At 46.6% G+C, this 19099-nt stretch overlaps 2 protein-coding genes across 3 annotated transcripts in view; one reads left to right on the top strand and one right to left on the bottom strand.

The window, feature by feature from the left end:
- The window catches only part of LOC146856309 (uncharacterized), a 423335-nt gene that overhangs the window by 187250 nt on the left and 216986 nt on the right, over positions 1-19099 (bottom strand). The window contains exon 1 of one of the 2 annotated variants that reach the window (XR_014981460.1): positions 9348-9558. The exons of the other annotated variant lie outside the window; for it this stretch is intronic. The gene's annotated coding sequence lies outside the window, so the exon portion shown is untranslated. Of the gene's footprint in view, positions 1-9347; positions 9559-19099 lie in introns of those variants that run through there. 2 annotated transcript variants of the gene reach the window in all.
- The window catches only part of LOC146856308 (NXPE family member 1-like), a 355569-nt gene continuing 346262 nt past the window's right edge, over positions 9793-19099 (top strand). Inside the window, exon 1 of the mRNA XM_085654416.1 lies at positions 9793-9910. The gene's annotated coding sequence lies outside the window, so the exon portion shown is untranslated. The remainder of the gene's footprint in view (positions 9911-19099) is intronic.

Genomic DNA, 19099 nt, shown 5'->3' with positions numbered 1-19099 from the left:
AATTAGAGACTTGAAAAAGGAAATGTACTAATGTGTTGCCCTAGCCCACAATACGTCACTGAATCTTCGTTGCTTCTTCAGAGTCGCAGCCTACTCTCCCCAGAGCTGGCTACGCTCCAGCGGCCTGGTATTGGACCCAGAGAAGGCATTCCACTCACTGGAGTGTGACTACGTTTTTGCGGTGCTTAACAAATTTGGTATTGCAGGCCGATTCCTACGCCTTGTCCAGCTATTGTACACATAACCAACCGCAAGAGTGAAGACAGGCAACTATACCTCCGAACCTATGCCGATCGGGCGTGGTACCCTGGAAGGATGCACCCTATCCCCACTGCTTTTTGCTCTTACAGTGGAGCCACTAGCTGCAATGCTCAGAATGCAGGGCAAGGGATGGGGCATTCCCCTAGGCGACGGCACACATGCAGTGTCCCTGTATGTGGACGATATCATGGTATACCTCAAAGACATGTGTTCCCTTCCACCTACGCTTACTCGCACACTCACGGCCTTCCCTGCCTTACCTGGACTGAAGGTCAACTGGAGCAAATGCTGCCTTTACCCCTTTAGTCAAGTCCATACAGACCCTGAAATCCGATACAATGATGTGTGCATTCTCTGGCAGCCTGACATGTACTGGTACTTAGGGATCCGTTTTTAACACAAACAGGAAGATCTACTAGAAGGCAATCTGGGGAGAGCAATCACAGCGCTGTGTTCACAAATGTCCTTCTGGCGCACACTACCACTATCTGTTGCTGGCCGAATTGCACTATTGAAAATCGTGGGGCTCCCCATACTGTTGTACTACTTTACCAATCTCCCTGTATATGTGGCATCAGCCCATTTCCGAAGATTTGAGATCGTGATGAGGGAATTCATTCGAAATCAATCCCTCTGTTGCGTAGCTCTTGCAAAACGTTACCACCCGACTGATAAAGGCAGCCTAGCGGCTCCCAATATGGAACAATATTATCTGGCATCGCAGCTTCAGTGGGTGGCGAGGCTACAACTATCTGACGCTGCCATGGAAGGTATGCCCTGGTCCCTAGAAGATATACTCCGTGCATTCCACCCGTGCGCCAGATGCAGACCGCCTGAGAAGCTTCTGCTTCAAGTTGCACATAAAGTATATCACAGAAGTTTGTATATAAGAAGCACAACACTACAGGGTATACCTCGTAGAGGCGGACCAGTAATTGCTGCAGAACTGGTGACCTGGCTAGCTGCTGGGGTAGACACTGGGAGACCTCTACCAGGAAGGGTGATTCTCTCACACGAGGAGTTGGCGGTGGCGAATGGACTACCGCCTGGTCAGTTTTTACAATATCACTCACTTTTAGCTGCACTCAGAGGCAGATGTGGAGACATGAGCACAGAACAACTTACATACCTTATCGTACAATACTTGCATGTCATGGGCAGAGGTAGGCACCTCACCAGATGGTTTGAAGAATCATTCCAGCTCTACACGGCGATAGCAATGACACCTGTTAGACAGAAGTGGGAGGCTGACAGGGGTCGCCCTTTCGCCGCTAGGGAGTGGACAGAGGTGCTGCTAAGCCCTACACACATCCCGCGTAACTCACGCTTTAGACTTATGCAACACTACATACCTCGGAGGGCCTTCCACACACCAGAAAAAATTAACAAGTTCTATGGGAGGCCAGACGTGGCGTACCTCAGATGTAAGCACCTAGGAGCTGACTTATTACACATGTTGTGGACTTGCTCATCCTTACACACTTAGTGGAATCAGGTTTGTGGCGCTCTAGCAGCATCTACGGATTGCCAATTTGAGTACACTTGGGTGGAATGCATACTGCATCTCTACCCTAGAGGCAAGAAGCTAAAGGTCACTTCTTGCTTCCTCGACCTAGGCATGTTAACTGCAAAAAGACTGATTACCAAAAAATGAAAGAAACCTGATCCCACTGTAGTATCAGCGTGGAGTCAATCGCTGCTAGTGTGGGCCAGGGCAGAGGGCAAAGGGCTTGGAGTAGAAGACATCCGCGGCCTCCGCGAAGTACATATCGCAACACAATGGGAAGCCATATTACAGGAGTTCCAAAGGTCGCAAACGGATGGTATGGGGACCCCAACACCGGCCTCTCCTTGAGTGTCCGCCACTCATGATGGGGGGCCACAGTCAGTCATTCCCCTCGCAGTACAGGAGGTCTGCAATGTTTCCTCTCCTCCCCTCCACATGTCCATTCATTGTTGTGCCCGAGGCCCGGAGTAGCGAGGGAAGGCTCTATTGATATAAGACCTGTAGTAACAGCCCATGCCACTATGCGCACAGTACACACCCATACAACAAAAGCACTACATCAGTAGACTGACTCGCTTGTCATAGCTACGATGCATCTAATCCTTCTAAGAGCCAAAACAGCCGGAACATACCTGTCAACAGCTAGCTGTATGGGTAACGCTGCACCCAACGCCCACTTAGCTGATATAGTATTGTGAAAACCTAAGGTGGAACTGTAATCCATAGATATATTGTACCATGCAGTGAAGTGAAGTTGTAGGTAAATGCTCATAAGTTATTGTTATTTATGTTAAAATCACATTATCGATTCCCAATAGGGGTGAAAAACGCAGGTGACCCCTTCGCAAAACTAGGTAATTTTGAGACTGGTATTTTGATGCCTCTACAATATGTTTTGGGCACTTCCCTATCCCAGGCACTTGGCCCACCCACACAAGTGAGGTTGCATTTTTATCGAGAGACCTGGGGGAACACTGGGTGGTAGGACATTTGTGGGTTCTTCATGATTCTGGAAGAATATGGCACAGTAATGCAAGGAAAATATGTTAGTCACATTTTGAGGTTTGCAGGACATCGTGGGTAAAAAATACGTGTTGGGATTCAGGAGAGGCACATCACTCTGTACTCCCCTGGGTGTTTAGGTTCCAGAAATATCTAGAGTTGATAGATTTTCCCTAGAGACAATGTACACCATGTGAGAGAAAGAAAAAAAAGACAAATATTATTGCACAACCAAGCCTTCCTCAAGTGCACAGACATACTGGTTGTATTTGGCCTGAGGGTAAGTGAAAGGTTCAAAATGTATAATTTATTAACAAGACATTTCCCCAAAATTAAATGCAGTGTTAATAATTGAATAGTCAAAACAATGAACCAATGACTCACAGCTCGTGAGCTGTAAAGCTGCGAAAAGGCACCAACTGCTTTACAGGCCATTCACCCACCTTTCATACGCGATACACACAAGACCATTCACACCGTCAACTGCAGACCAGCATATTACAACATTCACAAAAAGAGACAATGTACACCCTGGCAGAGAAAGGCAGAAAAGACAATTATTACTGCGCAACCATATACTCATCAAGTACACACATACTGGTTGGATTTGGCATGAGGGTGAGTGATGGTTCACTATATAAACTTTTATCAACAAGAGATTTCAGCACTTTGTAGAGGACTTAGAATGAGAAATTCCCAACGGGACCAGAGTAGCAGCTAGCAGCACTGTCTAGAGGACTTAGAATGAGGAATTACCACTTGGACCAGAGACACAGATGCAGCACTGCCTAGAGGACTTGGAATAACGAATTACCAACATGACCAGAGTAGCAGCTGGCAGCACTGCCTAGAGCACTAAGACTGAGGAATTACGAATGGGAACAGAGACACAGTTGCAGCACTGCCTAGAGGGCTTAAAATGTGGGAGTAATCAACAGGACCAGACAAGCAGCTGTGTAGAGGACTTAGAATGAGGAATTTCCGGCGGACCAGCTTAGCAGATAGCAGCACTGTCTGGAAGACTTAGAATGTGGAATTACCACTGGGAACAGGGACGCAGCTGCAGTACTGCCTAGAGGACTTGGAATGAGGAATTAGCGACGGGACCAGAGAAGCAGCTAGCAGTACTGCCTACAGGTCTTCGAATGAGGAATTACCACTTGGACCAGAGAAGCATCTAGCAGCACTGTCACGAGGTCTAAGAATGAGGAATTACAACTGGGAACAGGGACGCAGCTGCCGAACTGTCTGGAAGACTAAGAATGGGGAATTATCACTTTGACCAGAGACACAGGTGCAGCACTGCCTAGAGGATTTGAATGAGGAATTACCAACTGTAAAAAAAGTATCGGGAACCCGCACTATAACTTTAACTAGAAGGTTAATCACTGTATTCCTTTTATGGAATGCTGAAAAAGGGTCTCACTCTGTGATCATGGAGTGTGTGTAATAAATCTAATCGCTGCATCCCCAGTTAGGGTTCATCCCCTTTAGCACCATGTTAGCCCCTACTTCCAGGGGTTGTTGACAAATAATTCAGCTTGAAATAAGTTCAAATTAGATGTATTTATTGTAGCAAGGCGCATTCATCTTTATCCACCTTATCAATTATCAAATTCTTTCCATAAATCATGATCTTCACAAACATGTTGCATTATAACCAAGGCAGTTAAATTGCATAATTTCAACCCGATGCATTTCGGGCCGAGGCCCTTTGTCAGGGGACAGCAATTCTGTAAAGATATACATTAATCCATGAGGAAACAAATCTCCAAATCGTACCTAGTTTCCCAACGCTGCCGGGTGAGGAGACCACATAAACTGAGTGTGACATGATAGAGTGTGTCTAATCAAATCTCAACTGCGTACTACAGTGAATCTGTATATATAGAATAATAAAACAATTCCCCTCAGTTCATGCCAAACAATTCGATCACTAATCAGCCAGCTCATACCTTTATGTTAATGAGACTGTTGCTGTTGCTCATGCACTATCAATCACAGTTGTGTATATAACAGTGGGCTCCGTAGCAAGTCTTATATCATGACGTTTCATGCCGCTGCCACCCTGTCACTGTCATACTTGGTGAAAAAATGGACATCAGTTGGTGAACTCATTGCACAATAATATGTTTAAATCACCTGTGATTTGTCAATGAGCCAAAACTTTCCATGCACATGCGTGGTTTTTATCAAACAGTAAGTAAAGTATTACAACACTGCGATGCTACATTTAAATCAACCGCTGTATTCTCAAGAGTTAAAGCGCTCTATGTACATGCATTTAGCTAAAACGTTACATGCACATGCGTGATCTTTATCAAACAGTAAATAAGGTATTACAACTGTTATGGTACATTTACATTAACCTCCGTATTCTCAAGAGTCACAACTCCCTATGTACAATCATATAGCCTCTTCAATCGAAAAAGTTCCATGCCTTACTTACTTAACGGCCGTCGACGAAAAACCTCAAACGAGTATCGCCCGATGGTAACTCTCAGACTGTTAGCAGGTGTGTGCTTTCAAAGCGCTTCAACATAAACGACAAACTTACTCCCAACAGTATTATGGGGGCCATCTTGAAATGTGCAATCAAAGTGTACTATGACCCATGTATTAATCCAGAGTATCTATATACATTAAGATGTATGTGACGTAATAGTAAGGTACTCACTGAATGTTACGCGCTTGTGCTCACAGAGTACTAACAGTAACCTAAATACAAAAACATAATGATGTGTGGTCGGCTCTATTTCTGTCTTATGTGTGGTGTAGTAAAACATTTAGCCAGAAAACTCACTAGGTGTAGCGTGTGTGCGCTCTCCCAAACGTTAAGAACAAGAGTGAGAACCATATTCTGTGTTTGAAAACCACTAAAGTTACGGGGGCTATCTTAGAACAGTGTATGAAGGCTTAAGATGATACTAGAGCAAGCATTGGCCGCGCGCGCGCGAACGGCCGCAAGAAAATTTAGTATAAGTCTGTTACCGTTCCTGTGAAGTAGGTGGACATTTAGGGGGACAGTCTTCAGTGGAGACAACAAGGAGGAGACAAGACGATGTAAAAACATGGCAGGTTCAGAAATCCAACAAGCATTGGCGGTGCGCGCGATCGGTCGCGAGACGCGGTATGTGGTGGGGGAGAAGCAGGAAGGACATGAGTGGTGCGTGTGCGATGTCGCCTCCGCTTGTGCATGTGCGCGTAACCGCACGCTCCATGCCAGCAAAACGCATGTGGTAGGACTTTTCAAAGCCCACTACTAAATGTCTCGCAGAGCAGTGCATGCGCTGGCTCAGACGAGACCTAAAAACTGCAGAAAAATGCACTAAGCAGTAAAAACAAAGCCTTAGCATAAGGTACGATGAATAGAGACCCATGTACTGGCGGATCTGTACCAAGTGAAACCACAAAACCTGGATAAATATCTGGCTTCCCCACTTAAATTTCATGATCTTAGGCAAATATTTTACTTCAGCAAAAAAAAAAAAATCAGTATCGCAGATAAAAGCACTTTCAAAAATGTGAGCTGACTACCAGTAGTACAAAACGATAACTTTTAGTAAGTATTTCCCTGAGCCATACTTTTTATTTTGAAGAGACTTTATAATACTTAACCTGGTTTGTTGCATGGTTTACATGGCAAATATTTTCGTGGCTCGGCTCATGCACGGGCTCTAAGATCTGAGGCAGACCAGGCTCGGCTCTGGCCCGGCTCTCCCTGTTAACTTGCGACCGCACCCACCTCTATATATTCTTCTACTGTCACACACAGGACTTCAAGAGATGCGCCTCTATGCTTCTCTGCTTCAACGCCTTACCCTTCCCGTTTCCTCCCCCTTTCTCCGCATCCCTTTCCGCTCTTCCCCTTCCCTCGTACCTTCAATTCTGTTTTTACACCTTCCATCTCTCTACAACCTACACCCCCTCCTATGCCTCACATCCCTGCCTCCCCTCTTTGTAATTCCATCCTCTTCCCTCCCTCTGACCTTACAGTCCTTCCTCCTCTTATGCTTCACAACCCTGTTTCCCCTCTTGGTAATTCCGCCCTCTTCCCTCCCTTTGACCTCACAGTCCCTCACTCCTCCCACAACTACCATTTAGCCCAACCTCCCCAACTCTGCCTGGTGCCTGTCCCCCTACATTCACCTTTCATAGCCCATGGTACCTGTCCTGCACCCTCTATCTTCTCCCCATTCCTCTGGCCTTCCATTGACCTCCCTCCCCTCCCTGTGCAGCCCCTTCTCCTCTCATCTTACCGTATCCCTGGCCTTCCCTTAACCCCCCTCCTCTCCCAATCCACCTCTCGCCCTCCCTTTCTACTTCTTAATTTTCTCCTCCTACTTATGATCTCTATTCTTTACCTCTGCTCAACACCAGTAAAAATATCACTGTAACTCCATCCACTCCTTTCTACCACCATCTCTCCCCACCTTCGACCTTTGCACCCCAACACTCTATCCAGTCCCCCTCATCCCCCTGTCCTCCTTCGCCTACTCCACTCCCTCCCTTAACCATTGAGCCACCCAACATTCCGTGCGCAGCCCACCTATCCCTGGAAACTAAACTTGATTCTCTCATCTCTTCCATTTCCCAGCTTGAAGCGTCCATCTCACTCTTAAGTGCTAAGATATCACCCTCCCCTAATAACCTCCCAAGGAGTAATAACCCACACTGTTCTCCCCAAACCATCAAACCTGAGGATACTTCAAAGAAAGCGACTGAATTCGCTGTATTCTTTGATGAAAAGGTCAAATCACTGGTGGATCAGGTCGCCCACCCCACCCCCATTGAGGAGCGAAATCCTTAGTCACTTGGCAGAACTTTGCCGCCATCTCGGAAGATGACCTCCTCAAATGCATCCTTGAAACCAAACCCTCCAACCATTCTTCCGATCCCATACCTAGTGTCATCGCCATTGATTTCTATACCAATAGTCTCTCTTATTGGACCAGGCTAGTTAATCTCTTCCTCAGTCAAGGATCCCTCCCCGCTATCCTCAAAATAGGACAGGTTACCCCCCTTCTTAAAAAACACCTCTGCAGATGCGAACAACCTCAATAACTTCCGCCCCATCACCAATCTCCCTTTTCTTTCAAAGATCACAGAAAAATGTGTTGCAAAACAACTTTCCCAACACATTATGGACAATAATCTCCTTGACGTGTTCCAGTCTGGCTTTATTAAAAATTGCAGCACTGAAACAGCCCTGCTGCGAGTGATCGATGATGCGCTGCATATACTCGATTTGGGGGAATCGTGCCTTCTGATTCTTCTTGACCTATCTGCAGCCTTTGACACTGTTAATCACAACACCCTCCTTAACACACTTCAACAGAGCATGGGCGTGGAAGGCACAGTGCTTAAATGGTTTGCCTCATTCCTCTCGGACAGATCCCAAATGATCAAGATTGCGAACAGTCTCTCGTCTCCACTGGTGATTGGTCAAGGCGTCCCTCAAGGTTCCATCCTTGCACCCACTCTGTTTAATCTCACCTCTCCCCCCTTAAATCCGTACTCCATTCAGCAGCTCGCTTCATTTCAGGATCCAAACAAAGTGACCACATCACTCCTATCCTCTCTTCTCTCCGATGGCTTCCCATCGAGGCTAGAGCTATTTACTAAACGGCTTGCATCGCCCACAAAGCCTTGCACTCTTCCTCCCCTCGCTATCTGGCGAATAAGCTGATATTGTCCGGAGACTTGAGACCTTCTCGGAATGTGGAAAAGTTCTTGCTTGAGCCCCCCTCCTTCAAAAGGGAAAAATTGATGGCTCAATCGTTCTCAGGTAATGCTGTGAGAATCTGGAACTCGCTTCCTCCTTTGCTCCGTGCCACTACTTCCATCGGGATCTTCAAAGCGGACCTCAAATCTCTTCTATTCCAAAGACACTTTCAGAACTAATTCCTTCATTCTCAGACCCCGCCAGGAAGTTCGTTAGTCATTGTAAATTTGTTATATTTATTTATTTTTTGTACATTCCTTGCTTGCTGTGTTTGATATTGTGTTCATCTTAAACATATCAAAAGAGGGGGGGCCAAGGAGCTAATAAAGGTCCAGTGTCCATGCTCCAAATGCTTAAGTTTCGTTAACACAAGGGGCACTGTTCCTGTTTGCGGGGTGCAAAAAGTCACTCACGCATAAGGGTGTTCATCTTGCCTGCTGTGTTTGAGTCTATGTCCTGCTATTTGTGTAGTTCTATTTTGTAACATTTCTCTCATGTAACATAACTGGTTCTATTGTACAGGCTCTGACACCTTCGGGTAAAGTCTGCGCTTTATAAAAATTGCACAAATAAATAAATAAACAAATAAACTACTGAGACCGCCATAAAGCTCTCACAGTGTCACTCTGTCTATTTTAAAACTGCCGCCATTCACTACGCTATTTTTCATGCTCTTGCAATACACACACACTCGGACCTGCAGGCTGCATTGCGGCCCTTTAGGTAAAACAAACCTGTAAAAACATCACATTACGTGATAATCGCCCCGGAGGCAGTGTACAAGACCTGCAGTACAGTCCAAACTTCCGCTCCTACTGCTAATCAGACACAGCCCTGCCCCCACCAACCCACCTTTGGAACACAGTACATCCTCGAAAGCCAACAGGGGAGGGCCGGTCGGGTCAAACACCAATCGTATGCAAATGAAGTGGAGATCAGCTTGAGATAGGTTTAACTACTGCGTGCTTTATTCCGCACTGACAACACTCTCCTCCGTGGCCTCCGATGCAGTGGTGAAGACTCATGCACACTCCAGCTACGCCGCGGCCAGTGGAGGGAGTTAGTTCCGTGGGACGGAAAGGCGGGGCGGGGGAGGGGCAGGGTGGAGGTTTCTAAAAACCGGAACATGGATAATTGCAGGTAAGTAAACAATAAAATTAATAAAACGAATTTCATTGCGCGCCCTGCATCGCAAAATGCGATGCAGCGTGCGCTACGAAATTCGTTTTATTTATTTTATTGTTTACTTACCTGCAATTATCCATATTCCGGTTTTTACAACCCCCCGCCCCGCCTTTCTGCGCCAGGCGCGTAAAAACGCGTGATGCTGCACAAACGGGTTTCAAGTGTGTGATCTTTGGCAGACGAGTTCATGTTGCTGTACCTCAACACCCCAAGTGCAAATTTGGAAACAGGTAAATTAGCCCAGAGTACGCCACAAAAACCGCTTCCCTCACACATAGCTAAATCGAGTGCAACGTTGAGCCGTACATTATTTTATTGACTAGTACGTAACTCATACAAAAGATGGAACCTTTTCATGTCTCACACACAGCAATGTCGACCAGACATTCTTTCTTTACAATTCCTTAATATATGTTTAGAAACGATGATAAGTGTCACTTCTGGGATTAATTCAATATAAATTATTAAATTAAATTGTCTAGTTTGTCCATGTTAAATTATTCGTCATAGTTTTGCTGTCATCTGACGTATGATTTATATACTGCGACATTCGCATTATTTCCCTTTGTGTAATTACGTAAAAAGTCAAGAAAAGTATAGAGAATTGCGACAGGACTTTCCCCTGAAGGGATGGAAAGTAACATTACGTAAGCATTAACCGTAAAAAGCGTCACACGAAATGTCGGAAATTATGTGATATAACACCAGGTAATTGAAGTTTTGTAGGGGTTTAATTTATATAATGGGCTTTTGATGTTCATGTGGTCATGGTTTGGTTGTGAGGGCTGAACCAGGGTCCTGGCTCAGCGCTTCATGAGAACTTCCAACTCGCCCACCCTCAGCTGCCAGTTGACTGCACTAAATGTAACAAGTTCTGCAGCCTCCGCTTGTTAGTCAATTACATTTCGCACGCTGGGATTTTTAAGCCCGTACTTACAAAAAGGAAAACTACAAGTCCCAGAAAGCACCGTTATTACCTAAATATCCATAACTGGCTCAAGGGGCCTCATGTGGCTTCTTAGCAGTTGTGAGTGTCGATTTTGAATGCAATATAAGCAGGAGTCGTGTAAAAAAAAGGAATAAAAAAAACACAACACTTCACTTTATCATTGGACTATTTTTTTCTTGAGGGTTGAGGGGATTAACACGTTTACTACTGCCCCATCCTTGCTCCCACTCCTGCGTTCACCACTGCTCCATCTCCTCCCAATGCCATGATAGCAGTCCTTCTGCTGCCCCATTACAGCCCACATCTCTGTTCCTACTACTGGCGCTCCAACGGCCCATCTTCACTGGCCCTACATCTTCGCACTGCCCCTATTAGATCCCACCTCATCACCCCTGCAACAGGTACCACATTGCCCTACCTGTACCATGTCCCACGTCACTTTTTCTACGAGTGCCTCCACTACTGCCATCACCACAGCTCACTACTACTTCATCACTGCCCCTATAATAGCTCCCAAACCTCCCATAATGGTACCTCATTTACTTATGGAACAATCACTGTTCCAACTGCTGCTTTTATTACTGCCGCTAATGCTTCTATTATGACTGTCTCTACTGTGGCACCTACAGCTTCCTCTACTGTCTCCTCATCTGATGCCCCTACTGCTTCCTCTACTGCTACCCCTACAACTGCCTCTACTGCGGCCCCTACATCTTCCGCTACTGCTACCCGTACAACTGCCTCTACTGCGGCCACCATAGCTTCTGCTATACTACTCCTGCAGCTGTCCCTACAGCTTCCTCTCATGCTGGCATGCTGCCCCTACAGCTGCCCTAGCACTACCTGTACTATTGCCCCTACAGTTGCCTCTAGTGCTGTCCCTACAGCTACCCTATACCTACCCCTACGAATGCTGCCCTTGTCACGGATTAAGTGATATGAAGTCTGCGATCAAGTGGTCGTGACCCTTGTACTTGCTAAACGTGGCACCCCGCAGTGACAGCACCCCCACCTCCCCTGCACAATGACTGACTGAAGATTGAAAGAACAACGAGAGAACAGATACATAAATAAAGAACGACTCTGCTAACGTGCGAATGAGCGCGTGACGACTGGAGTAAATGAACAAGTCAATGAATGCACGAACAAAGGGAAAACGTTAGACTTCAGTGAAAAGAAACAAAAAAAAATAAACACACTGTGCAGCATGTCTGTACACTGCCACGGACAATGAGGGACAGGGATGGGCAGTGGAGGAGCCCAGATCAGCAGCGTGTATTTCAATGTCCACGGACAGTAAGGGACAGGCACGGATTGTAAAGAGGTGGAGGTCACCGATCAGCAGCATGTCAGCCCCACGGATAGTGTAGGAGCCCAGATCAGCGGTATGTCTTTACGCCCCATGAACAGTAAGGTACAAGCACGGGCTATGTAGGAGCGGAGTGCACACACCATCAGCATGTCTTTAAACGCCCGCGGACAGTAAAGACACCCACGAGGGGGACGCCAACCCACATAGAGACAGCGATGGGCCCCACTGAATGCACTGGTGCAGAGGATCACAGCGCATCCTCCTAGCACTGCGGACCTGGCTGCCTCCAGCTCTGCACTAGATTCCTGTTCCAGCGCACATGCCTGCACAGTGAGCGCAAGGGAGGCGCGCTGCATATTAATGCATCTTTGGTTCAGCACTACCCCAGCACTGCACCTCTCCCTGCAGCCCTGGGCGTGCTGCCTGGCCACGGGCCTTGTGCGCATGTTTTACCGCAACTCAATCGAGGTTACGTGACGGCTGTAAAGTGTGGGACAGCGGAGCCCTGGTCCCGCTGGCACCGCTCCTCTCGATGCGCAGAAGCGGGGTCACCCAGACCCGAGTGACGGGGATGCCAGCACCTCCCACCCTCTGGAGCCCCCGCCGTCCTTTGCACCCGCCTCCTTCGGCCGAGCGTCAGACCTGCTGCATGCACCAATCTCTGCGGCAGACAAGGGCCCTCCCACCATGGTGGCTGCGGATGAGGGAGACAAGGGCCCTCATGCCACGGCGGCTGCGGACGAGCGAGCATTGGTAGCGCTTGAAAGGAGCAGACTATGCGGTAGGCGCACGGCGGCCTTGTGACCTGGTGCTCTCATGGGTCCGCAAAAACAGTTAAAAACCCAAGGAGCAAGACACAAGTCAGTAAAATGCACACACACCCCCTTCCCCCCTTACAGGATACCTTTGTTCTTCGAAAGCTCTGTCGGTTCGGCGGCTCCTGCAGGGGTTACAGATCGCATTGGGGCCGAGGACCCGCCCAGGAGCGGGGCGGCAGAAAAGCAACTGTGGGCATGGATGCAGCTCAGACTGCAGATGGGGCAGAGGAGCTGCCAGGAGCGGTGCGGCAGAAAAGCAACTGTGGGCATGGACGCATCTCAGACCGCAGATGGGGCCGAGGAGCTGCCCAGGAGCCAGGCGGCTTTAATCTGGCATCAGACGACAGAAGGGCCAGCCAGTGATGAGCACGGGGGCCTCGGCTCCTTAACTCGGTTAAAAGAAAGTAATGAGTGCAGCGAGGGTGTGGAAGCAACAGTGGGCCATAAACCGAGTGCAGCCCCGCGGGAAGCAGAAAACAGCGAGAAGGATGCACACCTTGGAAAGACACCCAAATATGCGTGAGTCCTACCAAAAGAAGCCTGTTAAGACAGGACGAGCGTTCTCAGAGCGCCCAATGAGAGAGCCGGACTGGCGCGTGCAAGGCAGCGTGATGAAGCTTCTGATAAGAAACTTCGTCATGGCAGCCGTAATGCAGGCGACCGAGTCCTTGGTGGCCGTCCAAAACAGCCAAAGGGCAGCAACCGAAAACCCTCCTTTTCAATGGGAAGCCAGCATTTAACATAAATGCTGACACTACCCAATGAAAATGAAGGGTGGAGCTCGAGTCCCCTTCTTGAAACTGGCTTGTTGACTATAGCTCTCGCAGGCGAGGAGCGCATGGGCGCTCCAACGCCAGGCGAGACCTAAAACTGAACCAGGGACTCACAGCTTTGCAAGCTATAAAGCCGCATCAAGGCCCCAATCGATTTACAGTCCATTGACACACCGTTCATATGTGACGCACACAAGACCATTCACTACGCCAGCAGCGGGGCCAGCACATTACAACACTCACATCAGCAGAAATGAGCCATTTAAGGGCCCATCACTTTCATACGCCCACATCCCTGACACAGCACACCACCAGCCAAAAGCAAGTCCGCGCACACAGCAAGCCAAGTGCCAGTCCACGCACACCGCCAGCCAATCACCAATCCACGCACACCGTCGGCCAAGCACCAGTTAACGCACACCGCCAGCCAAGCACCTGCCCAAGCACACCGCCATCAATTTTTTTTTTTTACATAAAAGAAAACACAACCGAATTGTAAGTTGATACAAAACTAAAAACACAAAAGCTCTAACTTAACCCCTTCCATGCTGCGCAAATTCCGCCGCTGTGCTGACGGAATCTTGCGCGGGCGTGGTCATGACGGAACGGTTCCGTCATGAGCACAGCTCAACCGTGGCTCATGACGGAACCGTTCCGTCATGAGCACCGAAGGGGTTAATACATCACACTAATGCCAACTGTGAAACTGAGCAAAAAATATAAAACAATACAGACAAGAAAGTTCACTTTTACAATAATAGTTGCTCCCAAATACTCTTTTGCGTGTGGTACATTCTAGAACAAACAGGCACAGACAGCACATTTTTAGAAGGACACTCAGGGCAGTACATACGTGTCTCCTTCTGTGCATCTCTTCGCATAAAGAATATACATCTCTGACTGGGAAAGTCTATTTGGTTGTGGGAGGAAAGTGATCAGCAAAGTTGCGATCTTTCAATCTACAAGACAATGAGTCCATGCACACCAAATTTTTCACGATTTTTGTTTGTTTTGACAAATGCTCTAAGGCGAAGGATTGTGCGTGCAAGCTTGTTATGTGCTCTTGTCCCAATTGCACATGTCGAAATCCAAACCAACTGGTGCATCACCACGCTCCAGTTACAAGCTGCACAGCAATGTTGTCGTGAGTTTTCTCGAGAGAAAACACATCTCCAATGTTTCTTTCAACTCAATCACATTTATTCCATATTCATCAATCTTTTTTGATTCATAACTGAGGCAACTTCATTCCAAGCTTCAAATGCTACAGACATGCCCATCCAGACTTTATCTTGCAACAGGATGGAATTAATAGTACATCCTGGTTAATCATGAAGATTTTGACCCAATGCATTTCGGGCTGAAAGCCCTTTTTCAAGGGTATCTGAAATTTAAGGAAAGCCCATTAATGTTGTAGAAAATCTGGGACCAAAAGAAACCAAAATAATCCTTCCCAACGTTCAAGCCATTCCCTTAATGTGCAATAAATCACTCCCCATGTGCCCATTTCTACTGTAGGGAGTATGTGCTAAATTGAAACTCAAACACTCCAGTGAATAAAAACGTGTGCACTTGCACCACAAATAAATGTGCTGGAACGCTGCAAAATCAAAGTGAATTTTTAGTAGACAGTGTCCCGTGTTGACCTAATAAACAAACATGCCAAACTTGTAACAAACCTTATTACAAGCTGACTGTGCCACGGATATAAAAATAGAATCCTCAATTTTTCAATGCTGAAAACCGGCTCTTTAACTTATTTGGTTCTGATCTATGCTCCAACGGAACATTTTCTCAAAGCAATTCAACTGTGCGTTTTAAATCGATTCTAATCCCCACAGGTGCAACCTATTTAATTAGACCCAACCATGTGACTGACTTTGTTGAACCAAAAATACAAAGCAACTGCATAGACCACAATCCCACTAACATGTTTCTTGAAAAGATGAATCCATTTGGAAATGTGAGCTGAAACAATTATGTGTACAAAAACAATAAACATCTTTCATTCTAGCCACATCCTCCAGTAATCCAACTCTAGGAACACTTGCCTGTTCCATTTCAACAAGGCTGCCTATCATTGACTCCTGAAACTTAACAAATGCCATCTTTGACTCTGGAGAACAATCCTTAAATACACCAAAAGCATTAAAGGTTGCTTAGTGGAAAAGATGGATAGTCAACTTCTTACACCAAATGTAATCCTTAGGATGAGCAGTATAAGGTTCCAACCTCTGATCTACTCTATCAACACCACCCATGTGCCTATTATAGTCTAAAATGCATACAGGTTTGCGCATTTCAGCAACCTGACCCCACTCAGTCACAAGTGAAGTACTTTCATCATGGATGGCAGTCAGCATGTAGACCGCCATCTCTCCTGTCTGCAAATTTCGCAGCCAAACCTTTTTCACTATGCAAAGCACTATTCTGTCCTCTCTCACGTTTTTAGCAAACAAGTTATTTTGGGTCACCTTTACAATTAGAGTGGATTGTGCCACAAGCAACAGTATCCACTTTTACCAATTCCCTGCACAATTGCACACTAATGTATAAGTTATCTACATTTAAATGATGGCCTTTGATAAAAAAAGACCTCTACCAAGTTCCCACACAATTTTCTCACTAACTCCAAAAGTGGATGGACAACCAGGGTGATCAATACTTGAATTCCTACCTGGTACACCCTGAAATTATAGACATATCCAGTCCTACTCTCAGACAGCATATACATCTTAACTCCATAACGTGCCCTCTTGCTAGGAATGTACTGTCTAAAACCCAAACGGCCCTGGAACAGGACCAAAGACTCGTCCACAGTTATGTCTTTCCCTGGAAAATAGATCTCTGAAAACTGATCTACAAAGTGATCAAGGACAGGCCGAATCTTAAAAAGATGTCACAATCAAGGTGATCTTGAGGCAATGCTAAACTATTATCAACAAAATGCAGCATCCGAAGCAGAGGCAAATACCGATCACGACTCATGATTGCAGGAAATATAGCCGTTGTCTTCAAGGGACTAGAAGACCAATATGAAGACAGTGACGGCCTCCTCATCAAGTCCATCTGAAAAGTTAAACCCAAGAACTCCTTCAACTTATCCAGATTGGTGGGAGTCCACCAGGTATCTCTAGAGTGGGGCTTAAGTCTGGCACTGTTGTCTCTCAAATACTGTTCAGCATGCAAATTAGTCTGCTCAACAATCTCAACCAAAAATACATCATCCATAAGCAACTGGAAGAAATTTATAGGCAAAACATTTTCAGTATTCACTCTAAATCCGGGGACCCCAGTAAAGTCAGGCAACTTCAGCTGCACCATGTTTGGGGCAACCCAGAGTTCAGCTCTTCCAAAAGGGAAGCCTTGCAGCCCCGGGCTGCAATCCAGATGCCTCTTGCTAAACTATAGGCACATTAGTGTCCTCCTCAGGCACTTCATCTGCACTGGAAGTGGCTTCATCATCAGATGATTCTGCTCAGACAGACAATTCACTGACAGAATCTTCCACTTCCTCCTTGGCCTCAGATGCAGTGTCAGTCTCTGAAACATGGTTATAGGAAGACTTGAAAAGCATACCAATAACCTGCTGAGTGGTCATCCTGCAGCTAGCCATAATCCTTACCAAGAAAAGTAACTCATAAACAAGTCAACAACAACCAACACTGTGTACAATACGTAAAAAACAAAGTGTGGCTTTATCACAGAGATCTATATACTCAAAAAACAATACCACTTGTTTTCCAGAGACAGATAGACTCGCCTGCACCTACTGTTAATGGACACTGCAAAAACCAACCATATCCCACTAGAAAGAAAAAAATAAAAATAATTACTCAGACAACACAAGACACAGTCAGCACAAATGCAAGGAGATGTTCTTACACAATAAAATGGAAGCTAAACATGCTGCTATTATTACACCATTTTCCAAAAATGCATGCATGCAGAGAAATGATACTCATTTAGAGTAAATAAGACAAAAAATGTGTTCTTAACAAACGCATGCAACTACACAAACTGCAAATCTACCAGAGACGAAACTGCAAGAAGGAATAACACAAACAAAAGCTTTGAACTAGAAAAAAGGAGCAACAAAACATTACAATCACAGATGCAAATGACAAGAAGCAAAACAGTTAACATTATGACAATGCTATATCACTACCCAACTGCCAGTCCACAATCACTGCAAGCCAAGCGCTAGTCCACACACACACCGCCATCTGAATTCCAGACACACAAAAACTTTCCCTGGTGTCTAGTGGTTTTCTGCCCCACTTGGGGGCAGATTGGCATAAACATATGGCCAATCTGCAACCAAGGGTGACAGAAAAATGGCCAAAAGTAAGTTATACCCTCCCCATAGGGGCAACCCTTACCCAAGGGGCCATCCCACACATAAATATATATATATATATATATATATATATATCCCTGGTGCTCATTGGTTTTTTGCCCCCACCACCCCAGGGGCAGATGGGCCTCCAAAGACGGCCGATCTGCCCTCGGGGGGGGGGGGGGGGGGGTGTTTAAAAAGTTCCAAAACTAAATAAAAAAAATGCCATCCCCAACTGGAGCAACCATTTCCTAAGAGGCCGCCCCAATGAATAATATACACACACCATTGGTGCTAGAGGGTTTTCTGCCCTCGCCCTCCCCCGGGGACAGATGGGCTCCAAATAGGGCCGATCTGCCTTGGGGGGAAGAAAACAGCAAAAAGTAATGACAAAAATGTATTAGCCCCATTGAGGGCTTTCCGTGCCCATGGGACCTCCCCCAAACATAAAATGACGCCATCCCTGGTGCTAGTGGGTCTTCATTTCTACCACCTCACCCCCACCTTCCTTTGGGCAGATGGGCCTCCAAATTGGGCAAAAGTGATTTAAAAGAATATTATCCCCAATAGGGGCAATCCTTGCCCAAGGGCTTGCCCTCAAACATAACAACATCTGTGGTGCTAGTGGGTTTTCTGCCCCCCCCTGGGACAGATGGGTCTCCAAATAGGGCTGATCTGCCTTGGGGGGGGGGGGGGGGGGGCAGTAGATGGCTGACTCACTGTCATTGGCGGCTCACATAGGGCGTGCTGCGGGCGGTGAGGCGGGGCTGGGGAGGGGCAAGGTGGGGGTAGAAAACACGGACATACTACGAAACAGACGAAAGTCATTATTACGTTCCTCCATTCTGTCGTATGTCGGAGTTTTCTACCCCCCACCCTGCCCCTCCCTCGCCCCGCTCACCGCCCTGCAGCACGCCATATGCGAGCCGCCACTGTTCGCTGTAATCAAAATTTGGAAGTGACCCTTGCCTAAGGGGTTGCTTTTCTCACCAAAAAACAAATCTCTGGTGATAGTGGGGGCATTCCTTCTGCACGATCGCGACGTCAAGCGCGATCGTGCAGCTGGAATGCTCTGCAAAGAGACATCGGTAGGGTGGGGGGACACTTTACTCCTCCCCAATGTCTCTGTGCATTCAGCATTAAAACAAGCATTGAAAATGCAATAGGTCTCGCCTTTGATTAAGTTAAAGCCATTTGCTTTGCTAATGGTATTGTATTGCAAAGCAAA

This window comes from Triturus cristatus, chromosome 4_1 (genome assembly GCF_964204655.1).
Source record: "Triturus cristatus chromosome 4_1, aTriCri1.1, whole genome shotgun sequence".
Lineage (NCBI taxonomy): Eukaryota > Metazoa > Chordata > Amphibia > Caudata > Salamandridae > Triturus > Triturus cristatus.
This window is presented reverse-complemented; position numbering and strand designations above follow the sequence as displayed.